This window comes from Acanthopagrus latus, chromosome 22 (genome assembly GCF_904848185.1).
Source record: "Acanthopagrus latus isolate v.2019 chromosome 22, fAcaLat1.1, whole genome shotgun sequence".
NCBI lineage: Eukaryota > Metazoa > Chordata > Actinopteri > Spariformes > Sparidae > Acanthopagrus > Acanthopagrus latus.
Window position 1 is genome coordinate 13,781,251 of NC_051060.1, and position 8,264 is coordinate 13,789,514.

Genomic DNA, 8,264 nt, shown 5'->3' on the forward strand with positions numbered 1-8,264 from the left:
AACCTCATTACCACCACTGAAGTGCACTTAGCCTCGACTTTCGTCAGTAGTGCCTCCAGGTGTGAATGTGTAACTGTGTGAATATGACCAGGTCATTCCTCAAAAACAAAGCATTGCTTCCACTGACCCCCCACCCCCCAACGCCTTGTTAGAAATTCCTTAAAATGATAAGTTGGACGCGAACATGAACAGCTTTTCGGCGCCGATAACTGCAGCGTAAAAGATATGACTTAAAAAAAAATTGTGTGGCGTTCCACTTGAAAACTGGGAGCCAGTTACCCAAGTGCGGCACCTTCCAGTTTCTGAGTGGAGCACAAACTCAAACAGCCTGATGAGACTTCCCAAAGTAACAGACGTCTCAAATCATGACCAGCATGTGGGCTTAACTATGTGGGCTTATTAAAAATGAGGGGGGGGGGGATAATATGCACTGTGGCATTAATATACTTTATACTTGCTCACACGTAAAATGAGGAGAATTCTGTGAATTTACGCCATAAAAATGTGCGTCGACTGGAGAGGGAGACAGACTGTTCATTAAAACTGCCTTGACAGTATGTCTCTGTGTCCGTGTGTGTGTCCGTGTGTGTGTGTGTGTGTGTGTGGGAGCTTGCAGGAGGCCGTCTGCATTTGTCAGTGTGTGCATGTTTATATTGTATCCCCTGCATAGGAAGTCCTCTCACCCAGCCCTCAGCCATCATGTGCATGGCTGTCTGTCGGCCGTGTCCCGGGGCCCGGGTGGGGGTGGGGAGGGGGGGCATTAGTCCCAGAGCAGGTTTAATTGGTGTCAAGCAGGCCTCGGTGAAAAGCCATCAGAGGCTAGAGATGCTCAGCGAGACAGGAAACCTTTTATTAGGGGACTTCCTCCGACTGCAGGACTTCTCCGTGTCCCCCGTCTGTCTCATTGTCTATCCCCGTATCCCTCCCTCTTAAAATCTCTCATCGCCACTCAGCGTCCATCTGCTCTCTCTTCCTCTCCCACTCGCTCTCAGCCGGCTTCAAACATTTACTATTTATCACTCGTCCTCTCCCCTCTCCCTCGATGCTCGCGCCCTCTCGGTGGTATTGTTTTTTATGTCTGGTGTCTGTCCTTGAGCGAGTGAGGGAGTTCGTCTCCGGGGGAATCCAGGCGACCGCAGAGGCTCACCGAGCCGGCCAGCCTTAATGATGAGAGAACTTCCTGACAGCCAGCAGACACTCGCACACACGCACGCACACACACACACCACGAGACACACGGGATTTTCTTCTCCTACAAATGATCAATTACAAGCCTCATAATTGTAACCGGTTAAGTCATTAATTTGCTCTTCTCATTGTGTTGTATATTGGACTTGGCAGGTTGTTCACTGGACTGAAACAACCTGCTGATATCAATTTGGCCTCAATAAATGTAATCGGTTTGTGTCCATTCTCATTTTCGCTATCTAAAAATACATTTAGAACATTCGGGGGGGGGAAGAGCGGAAATATGAGAGAATAAAATCTCTTGACGCCCTTTGCAAAGAGAGAAGCAGCTACCGAGGCTGACAGGCAGGCTTGCTGAATGAACCTCGACCTCGCTCTACCTGCTCCACTTAACGTTGCGCCGCCACTCATCATTACACGCCTCCCCTCAACCCGGAGGCCCCCCCAAAAAATAAAAAGAACAGAAAGAGTTAAGGTGTTCCAGGGTGAACTACTAACAACCACGACATCCCGACTTAAGCCGGCTTTTCAACCTACCTTTGACTGGCGACGTTCCGAACAGCAAGAAAACACCGTTGCATCCGTCACGGTCGGACAGCATGTCGTACCTTTAAGCGGCCAGAATACTTTTGGATACTCCCCCCACCCAGCACCTTTCTGAGCACTTCTGTGACCGTCTGAAATCCACAGCTGAAATCAACACCTTGATTCGCCAGCCATGTCGAGGTGGGAAACAGTTTGAGCGTGTCCCCTGAGCTGTCTTGCTTCTTTCGCTAACTACAACTACTTAAAGGTACAATAAGCAGCATTTCCGCATCAAAATATCCCAAAACGGATACACCTTTTTTGTGTACCTTCGTTATCAAATGCTTCCAACAATGTTCAAACTCGCCAAAATCAGTAGCTTTATTCACGGTAATGGTCCGTTTCATTTGCCGCTACTGCTAAATCTTCACTAAATCTAAACATGGCAGAGGGTCAGTGTATCTTTTGGTCATTCAGTTTTCTTTGCAGATACGGGTATTAAAATGAAAAAATATATCTGTTTAAGAAATAGTTTGATTTTCACTTTATATTTCACGTGACAAAAACACTACAAGGCCCATCTTTTCCGGACTGCACCTGAGCGTCGGCCCATGCCTATGGAACCTTACTCTTGTATAATTTTACACATGGCGAACACGACCTGTCATCCCCAGAATTCATTTTTTTCCCCCCCCGAATTTCAACTGTCACAAAGAAAATCCCGCAGAGGTTAGCTGACATGTTTGATGTATGCCTTTCCGAGATGACCCTGAATAAACATGTGAACTCCGGAGTCATTTTGTTCGCCCCTATCAAACAGGACAAAGAGAGACAGCTTGTATTTTGATTCAAATTTAAAACAAAAAAAGGGAAAAAAAAGAGAGAAACACTTTTTGTGTTGCTCGTGAGACACATTTGAAATCGGCAAAGGTGGTTTTTTTGACAATACCGTGCTACTTTACATCATCAAACTACATCTGTTGTCTCCACTGTTATTATTGAGAGACGATATCAAGTTGAGCTGTTCAGAACAACTATAAACACTTTTGATGTCCGATGATTGGACGACTCGTACAACAGCCTTTGGAGTCTGAACTTTGCTCTCTGACCTCTGCTATGGGTGGCTCGTATGAACGCCTGAGGGTCCATGTAGATCAGAGGACAGTAATCAGTTCTTTAAATAACACACATATGCCATCTTACGTGTGACTGCGCAAGTTAAAAATGCACAAATCCATGTCATTCGTGTCATATTCGCATCAGGACGGCTGACGGAAATTTGCTCCAATTAACGTTTTACTTTGCTCACACTTACGGAAACAGACATTTTCACAGGTCGTCGCTGAGGGAAAAGCACAAAAGGAGCGTTTCAGTTTAGTCGTTTATCAAATTAAGTCTGCCCTCTCTTTCTTTTCGCAACACTCGCACGCACATTTGCATAAATATACACAAACACGTCTGCCCACGCATGCACATAAAGATAATGGGGCAGCTGCATTTCTCCACCGCTGCCTGCTGTGTTTTGTCAGCAAGTTTAACTGTAACCGTAACTCTAACTGTAATTTCTGTTGCACAAGAGCGAGGAGACAAAGAACACACGCGCACACACACACACACACACACACACACACATCTGCAGTGTAGACAACTTCTCTTCCTACTCGTGCACCTCTCCTCGCTGGCAGCTGTCCGGGCAAACACACAGAGGCACACCTGCCTTTCAGGTAACTGAAGACATATAATGCAGTCGTATCCTGCAAGTCTTCTTTATTTATTTATTTTTTTCCCTCCCCACTTTGGTTTCATGTTTGACGATCAGGCAGCGGTGTTAACACAGAGCAAACACGTTTTTCTGGGTAGGTCTTTTGAGGCAGACCGGTGCCAAATGTGCTTCAGGAAACTCTGAGCAGCACGTTTTCAGGCGCAACTGAACCGGACCCGAGCGCGCGTGCACACAATGGGGGAACATACCATTCCTCGCGCTTTTGAGGACGTCACATGCGTGGATGTTTCGGCTCTGAGAGGTGGGAAAAAGCATCTCTGTAACAGGAACCAGGAAACGAGGACAAGCAGAGACCCATCCTGACAGCTAAGCTACAACGGTGGACGCCTAACCGCCATTGTTACGAAAGCCTGCACAAAGTTCATTTGTTTCATGACAAGACAAGCTCTCCCACTCTTCCAGCGAAACTATCTGGACGATCTCTGTGTACCTGCAGGACAGGAGATGTCTCTGAAAAACAATCCAGCAGGTTTTGGCCTGTTTCCATAACAACTGCTGTAAATGCCGGCGGGAAAAAAAAAAAAAGAAAAGAAAAGAAAGCATCCCACCGTTTATCTTACAACTACTAGACACTCTGCAATCATCCCCTCCTGCCAATCTGTGCCTCTCTTCCCCTCTTTTTCCGTCTTTGTTCCTTTTTTTTTTGCCAAGCTCCTCTTTTCTTCTCTCTCAACCTCTCCTCCTCCTCTCTTTCACTCTCTCTGAACTCCCCCTCCGCTGCTCCCCCTTTTCTCTTTCTCTCTCTTTCATTTCATTTATTCCCTGAATGCCACCCTTTTCTCTAAGTCCCCCTCTTTTTTCTCTTTCTGTCCACCCCCCCTTCCCGCTCCCTCCACTTCTTCTCCACCCCTCTCTTGTTCGATCCCTGACTCAACTTTCACATTCCAGGGGCATTCCTGTAGGATTAGCCTTTAGCATTCTCAGGCTATGCAGAGGCCACGGCCCCCCCACTGTGACGGTGGCAGGCACTAACGGACGACAGAGAAAAGTGTGTGTGTGTGTGTGTGTTACCCCCTCACTCTCTTTCATCACCACCCTCCTCCTCCTCCTCCTCCTCCTCCCCGCCTGCTGCACCAGTTCCATCGTGCTCAGCTTCCATCACAGTCAGCAGCCGCCTTCAATCGCCACCCCCGTGTCCTGGCACAGAGGGAAGCTGTGCGCGTCCCAGCAGATGTACCCATAAGCTCCACCTCAGCAAATTAACAAATTAGTAAGCCCTAACAATAATTACTCTCCACTTATAAGTACAAATACTTGTAAAAACAATAGTTTGTCACATCGCCTGACAGCCCAATTGATGAAAGAAGGACTGAGATCCTGCGCTCGAGTAAAAGCGGCAACGCAACATGGTCAAAAATACTCGATTACATGCAGAAGCTCTACATTCCAAATCTTGCGTGTGTAAAAGTGCAACAGTGTATATAAAGCATCAGAAGTGAAATCACCCATGTAAGTGTTGAACCACCGTATCATATGCAATATATTTGATGCATACACGCGTGCAGATCTACAGCCAGGGCTGAAAGATCCTAAGTAGATTTACTCAAGTACTGTTCATAAATGCCTCATGGTTAGAAGGTTCCTGGTGTTGGGACCCGGCGTGGGTTCTCTCCGCTGGTACTCCGGCTTCCTCCATCAGTCCAAACACATGCGCGTGAGGTTAATTGGTCGCTCTAAATTGCCCATAAGTGTGAATGTGAATGTGAATGGTTGTTTGTCTTATATGTCACCCCTGTGATGAACTGGCTGCTTGTCCAACATGTACGTTGCTACTTGAATGTATGTGCATAATGGTATTTACTTTATGCTACGTCACACTTCTACCTGGCCCATAGAAACCTTGTGTTTTTCGCATGTATGTAAACATTAATGAAAAACATGTACAGGGAGGTAAAAACAATAATATCTCCCATTGAAATCTTGCATCAAGTAGCATAAATCTAAGGTAATGCGGTGCAAAAACATCACTCAACACTAATGGCTGCACAAATCACGAAGAAAACAGTAAATGACAACACCTAATCTAATATTAGATTTTAGAATCTATTCTCTTAAATCCGCTAAAATGATTTATTTCACTTATGTAAATTTCAAGGATTTCTGTAATTAGATTGAAACAGCCATAAAATCAAGTGACATTCTAAAAAAAAAAAAAAAAAAGATTATTTGCATCTAACACAGTTAAGGGAATCAGTCAAATGATCTCACCTGATGAACAACAAACTGTCTCAGCATCACATTAATGACTGTGCTGCCCTCGCCGCTCTCCCCCAGTTCAAGCTGCACTGAAGCAAAGAGAAAAGAAAAAGTGAACCGCTCATCCGTCTTTTCTCTCTTTCTCTCTCTCCGTCTCTCTGATGGAGTGTGCGGACGACTGCAGCTGCCAGCGGCGGCATCGGCACAGCGAGCGGATTAATGTTTATTTCACTCACACTAATGATCCTCAGCACCACGGGTGGCATCTTGTATTGACCCATCCCAATTACTGTCAAACTGACCCGCCCGGTCGTTTCACGAGGAAAGATGGGACCCAAAGAAATAAATGAATGACTGAAGGGGGAAAAGAGTACGATAGGTGTATGATAAATAAAAAAAAAAAAAAAAAGGAATTAAAAACACCGTGGAAAATGCAGACACGCACACACAGTACATCTATCTCTGCTCTCCTTCCCGCTGCCCTCTCTTCCTTTTTTTTTTGATCCGAGCCTTCAAGTTAAAAGTAAATCACTATGAGGTAATCGTGGCCTTTTTCCTGTTTGCTCTTCTGGTTCTATAAGGGGGCTTTGTGTCGAGTCAGTGTTACAAGCCAAACTAGTAGCACTGGCCTACCACATGTGGAAACACTCACATCACCTCCCAGGACAAAAAAACTTGGCAGGGATGGATGGGAGGAGGGGTGAGGGCGAGACAAATAGAGAATAAGTGTGTGTGTGTGTGTGTGTGTGTGTGTGTGTGTGTGTGAGAGAGAGAGAGCGAGCAAGGGGGGGGGGGAGAAACCATTTTTGTTCACCTAACCTTAAGTATCACGTTACTTCAGCCAAAATAAAAATGCGACCAGAGCCAAAGACGCGCCTCAAAAACCTCTCAGCTGTTTCCCCCTTCTCCGCTGCCAACATGACTCATTTTTATCCTCACCTCCCCTCCCTCCCTTCACTTCCTCTCCCCCTTTTTTGTAATACCCTCAGTCTCGTGCCGATTCAAGAATTCTTCGCGCAGAATCCAACAATGGATCCCTCCTGCCTCTACACGCATTGTTTCTGCCTCTCCATCTGTTCTGTGTTCGGCTCCTTCCACACTGTGTATCACAACTGTTTTCGCTCTCCCCGCTGCTAATTTCCCGTCTTATCCATCCCTATATCTGCAGTAAATCCCTCTCTCCTGGCTCATATTGCAGCTCTTTTCTGTGAGTGTACTGTACAGTATTCTGTTCCTCCACATCAAGCTGATTGCTTTCTGTCAGACTGTAGTACTGTAGAGGCCCCGGGGGGCCCCCGGTCCCTCACATCTAAACATCTGTCCATCCCATTACCGTAGCTGCTGCCGAATCTGAGCCCCTTTTACTCATGCTGACAGCAACACTGGCGAGTACGGGAATGATATCCAAGGGAATGCCAGCGTTCCCGGGTGTCTCCTCAAAGCTCCTGATTATGTGAGCCAGCTGGATGAGAGACACGCGGAGTCGCCGGGCTGCGTTCCACGGGGCATCCGATAGGGCCCCGGATGTTTTCAAAGTGTGAGTACGGTCGGGAGCATGTACAGGGATCAGTGTGAGGATGGGAATGCGTGCCCTGCGCCGGGCATCAGTCGGCTGGGTCGTTTGGCTGGAATGTGACTCAGGAAACCCATAATGGGGCTTACTGTATGTGCTGTCTGATGACTGTTGTCTTTTAGCACTGTGAGGTACAGAGGAAACGGATATGACCAGGGGTGGCGGTAGTGATGATGATGATGATGATGATGATGAGGATGGAAAAAAAGGCAATCAGCGTTTAACTGACGAGGAGGAAGTAGAAAGATTACATAGCTGATCAACTTTATCTCTTCTTTAGAGGGATCTGTTAAATGGCGTCATGAGAAAGTGTTATTCGTATGTATTTACCTTCCAAGGCAGGCAAAACGTTGACACCAAGCGCACCTGAAGAGCATTTAGCGATAACGTAGAGCAGGGTGGAAACGAGGAAGGAAAAACCTGAATAAACAGAACACCCCAAGCCCTGTTGGGACGCAAGGGGTCGACGTTCGTAGGACAAATCTGGCCCGGCAGATGTTTCTAATGATTTTCTTCCAATTATACTATAAATCTCCGTTTGTGCCGTCAACTTGAGATCCTGGCACTACTTCTGCATTTCAACAATACGATAATTTTGTTTGCTTTTGGCCCATTTGACCCATTGTTGGGTACAACTCCAACATTAGTCGCTGCAAATCGACGCAAAGTTGTTCCTGGTCATCAACTTTGATGATGGCTTTGATAAGTAGGACGATGGCGTAAATCACATCCCTCACAGTGAAAGGGAATATCATTTGTGAGATCGGCGTCCCTTTGTTGGAGATCTGGGGCGCAATCACACTTGGCCCAGTTGCTCCGTATCCCACCGTTCGACTGCACTCACACTGCTCCGGCCCCGATCCCACGGCCCCGAGCACGGTTACCTCTTGTACATACATGTCCAGGTGTGCTGCGTACACGTGGTTGTGCTCGTGCATGAGCAACCGTACAGTGCCGAAGCACACACACCATGTTTGGGTGCACACAGCATTTAGCACT